Raw genomic sequence first — 4860 nt, 5'->3', positions numbered from 1 at the left:
TACATTTGTTTTAAAAAAAACTCAATTCTCCGAATTTTTTAAAATTCAATTACCTTCAAAAAAAAAAAGTTTTTTAAGATCTTTTTTAGACTCATCATTAAAATTTTGCACAAATCATCAATTTTCATATTTTTGATTAATATTCTTCAAGAACTTTATTTTGTTTAATATTTTAAATAAATTCTTTTAAAAAATTCAATTATTAAAGTCTTTTACTAAATTTCAATTATTTGGAAATTTTTCAATTAAACATAATTGAAATATCTATAATATTTAAGAATTTATTTTAATATATTTTTAAAACCCTAATTCTTAGAATTTTTTAAATATATTTTTAGAATTCAATTATCTTCAAAAAAAGAAAATAATAATTTTTGAAAAATCTACTTTTATTAGACTCATTATTAAAATTTTGAAAAAATCATGTATTTATATATTTAGGTATAACCAATATTCTTCAAATACTTGACTTTTATTTAATATTTTCTAAAAATTCTTTTAAAAATTTCAAATTTACTTTCTAAATTTCAATTATTATTATTATCTTTCAAGAAATTGTTTAAAAATATTTTTAATTACTAATTTTTAAAATTTTTGTATTACAATTTTTTAAAAATCTATAAGTATTATTTACAATATTGTTTGGTTTCATATTTTTAATGATTCACATTCAGAAATTTTGAAAAATTCTATTAAGAGTTACAATTAAAATTTTTATAAAAAATAGAATTTTTGTATTTAAATAACTTAATTTTGGAAAAACTATCGAATAATTATTAAAAATTATTACAATTAATAATTATTTAGTAAAAGAATATTAGAAAAGAAAGACAACAGTCAAACGAAAATTCTAGAAAATAATTAAATTAAATTTGTTGTAATTTTTTAGAAATAATTAAATTATTAAATTTAACGTTAGAAATTGAATTTTTTAATATTTGAATTGATAATATTTAATCACAGCATTCAAGTATTTGTTTTAAAAAATCATTAAATTTTGAATAAATTTATTTAAAAATTCTAGAAAATAATTAAATTTTGTTAGGGTTACAGTTGTAATTTTTAGAAATAATTAAACTTTTTTTTATTTAACTAAATTTTTTGGTTTGTTAAATTTTATCACAATTTTTGTAATTTTAAAAAGCTTAGAATGGAACTTATTATTTGAATGAGGATAATATTTTCAAAAATAAAATACATTAAAAAAGAATGAAATGTTAGCTAAGAATTTATTTTTCTGAAATAAAGAGCTTTTTCTAAAAACTAAAAAAAGGAAATTTTAATATTTGTGTAATATTTTTCTTTTTATAAAAGTAGTTCCGCTCATTACATGAGAAAATATTGTATACAGGAAGTGATGAAAAAAAAACTCAATCCAAGTCGTTAACTGTATATTACACGTGTAATATACGATTTATTTGTAAAGAAAAATAAAAAGAAAAAAATTGTCTACGCATGTGTCAAATGCTTGCTTGCGAGCATTATAAAATAGCATTATATGAAATATTATATATGAAATAATATATAATATAAAAATAGAAATTATATATTATATATTATAATATATTATATATTAAAATATGTGTACGTTACCATATAATGTGTACAGCTTGCAATTGAATATCACTAAAGTCGAAAGTTATACATAAATATTGTGATGTTAATATCTATTTGTTGAAAAATTTGGTCCATTTTGCGGACAAGCCGAATATATAAATATATATTTTGAATCACATATATGAGTGTGCTCTAATGAAAATATTTAAAAAGAAGAATAATAATATAAAAATTTATTGTTGCGCAAGAGTTTTATAGATTTACTCGCATAATTTTGACGCATATAAAATATTTATAATATTATGGAAAAAAAAATTTATATATATATATAAAGTACGTTGTGTGTTCTATGTGCCTAATACTTAGAATATAATCATTCAAAGTTTATAAATAAAAATGCGTATATGGATTTAAAAAAAATATATATATTATATCACACATAGTAAGCCTGAAAATATTGACGATAATATAATTTATTGTTTTATTGCAATATTTTACATTTCTATGAGCTAATTATTGATGATAAAATCACTGTAATAAGTTCTGACAGACTCTAGGATAAACGTATAATAATATTGTAATAAATTGATCTTGACTTCCAATTTTAGGATATTATATTTATAGGATTTAAATATTAGTCATAATTGTAAATATGAATGAAAAAGAATTCGTGTTTGGTGTGAATGAGTTTGAAATTTAAACTTGAAAGAATTTCACTATATTTAGCTTTTAAAGTAAATATACAAATAAAAGTTTAAATTTGGAGTTTTCACGTCAAGCACCATGACTGGTTTATTATATTATATTGTATATTATAAACAAAGGTTTACTTTTGTGCCTTCCAAAATCTCACAGTTGTTACTTAAGTTAGTTAAATTGATTCAGAATTTTTTGCGAAGACTATGTTTTTTTAAACTTAGAATTATTTCCGTTTTTTTTTTTTTTATTATAAATATTATGTAAAATTCTATCAAGCAATATTAATTATGGATTGCATTTAATTATGAATCAATGTCGACATTTGTGATCCATTATTATTGTAAATGAAAAAGACAATTTATCAAGTGACTAAATTATTTTTTTTTAATATTTGATGATTTAAAATGTGACAGTATAATTTTTTTTGTTGTTGAAAATTATCATCAAGGTTTTTTAAGTTTATTTTTTTTTCTATAATAATTTTAATTGTATTGTTAATTTTTATTTGATCCTAAGTATAGAGATAGAATTCACAGATTTATAAATATAGTATATATATATATATATATAATTGTATAGATGAAAAAAATTGATCACCGGTTGTTAAGTTTTTTTGTTGATTATAAGTAGATCATACCAAATAGAAAAAGAATTTATCACTATAGATGAAAAATTATTATCTTTTATTCAATTTGTTTATATTGAAGAAAAAATATTCTTTAAATTTAAAAAATTTTATTTAAATTTTAATTACGAAGTGATATTGTCCATTCATCTTTGATATATTATTATATATGTTGCACATTTTATACATTTATTTTAATTGTAAAAGAATTTTTGAGAAAAAAAGAAATGAAAGAAAACTGGTTTATATATAGAAATTTTTATTACAATTCAGTCTTAATTTTATACAATCATCTAGTTTTAAGAATAAAAAAAAAAAAATTGTGTATTTATTTTTACTTAAAATTAGAAAAAAGCTATACTCATAAGTAAAAAAATGTCCTTTTGTGCTTTTAAAAAAAAAGAGAAAAATTATTTTTCTCTTTAGAATTTTTAAGATAAATATATACATATGCATCACAGATGAATTGAAAGTGTATTTTAAAAATAATTATGAAGATAGTTGAAAAGTTTTTTAAAAAATTTTTTCAAGATAATTTTTATTTATTATTATTATTATTATAAATAATAGAATTCTTTGTACATACATTCCAATTAGTTTTCACATACACATCACACATGTCGATACAACCAGTTCTGTACATGAAAAATTTTAACGTTTTGTTTTAATCTTATTATTTAAGTTAGATTGTATATTGAACGATTAAATTTTTAGATTAGTTTCCAAAAAAAAATGATGTTTTTTGTGTAAACATTTGTATTAATCACTTTTTTGTATCGTTCAATTTGAACGAAATTGCAAATAGAAACGTTGTTTGCGTGTTTTAAATAAAGACTTGGATTTGTGAACGATAGTCGCACTGTGAAAAAAATAAAAAATAAATGATTGTAAAAAAATTCAATTCTATCTATTTTTTTCTCTTAAAACCTGATTATTATTTTTTTCCGATTTTATTAATTTTTTATTTATTTAGTTGAATTGAATTAAATTTAAGTTGAGTTTATAAAATCAATTCAATTTAATATCAATTCAAATATTAAAATTTAATTTTCTATTCAATTTTAATTAATTGAAATTGAATTGATAGTTAAATTTAATATCAATTCAAAAATTAAATATCAATTTTTTTCCGTCTTTAGTAATTATTTATTTATTTTATGGAATTAAATTAAAATTAAAATTAATATTATTTTTTCCAATTTTTAGGTACTAATTATTTATTTATTTTATACCTAGAATTTAATTGAAAATTAAATTTTAATATTATTTATTTCGATTCTACTAATTTTTTTATTTATTTTATTTAATTAAATCATGGAAAATTAAATTTTAATATTATTTTTTTTTGATTTTACTACTTTTTTTTTATTTATTTTATGGAAATAAAAAAAAGATAAATTTTTTTAATAGGTAAATAAAAATCAATAAAATAAATTGAACTGAATTAAAAAAAATTATTTGGATTGAATTGAATCAAAATAATTTAACTTAACTAAAATGGAATTATATTAAATTGAATTGAATTAAATTCAAATTGAATTGAATTGAATTAAATGAAAATTTTATCAAAAATTATATTTCTTTTCTTATTAGTCAATATTTCTGTAAATTAGTCAAAATTTTAATAATTCTTTTATATATATGACTTATAATTATTTTAGTAATTGTATATATTGCTATACTAATTATTTTATTATTTTTATGTATCACGAATAATTATGATTGAAAAAAGTAAATTTGAAATTCCCGCCTTTTGTACAAAATGAAACGAAGTCAAATACATGACTCAAATAAAAATACATAATTATATTATAAAGAACTAAGAAATAACAAATAGAATAAGACATGTATTATTATATAAAAAATTTTTGTTCTTCGATAAGAAAATACTTGATAAATTATCTGAATTTGGGCATTAATTTAAAATAACTAGTTAGCAATATAATTGACTAATGCTCACATATGCATAGCGTGTCGTC

This window comes from Leptopilina heterotoma, unplaced genomic scaffold (assembly GCF_015476425.1).
Source record: "Leptopilina heterotoma isolate Lh14 unplaced genomic scaffold, ASM1547642v1 Lhet_27, whole genome shotgun sequence".
Taxonomy (NCBI): Eukaryota; Metazoa; Arthropoda; class Insecta; order Hymenoptera; family Figitidae; genus Leptopilina; species Leptopilina heterotoma.
Note: the sequence above shows the minus strand (reverse complement) of the source record.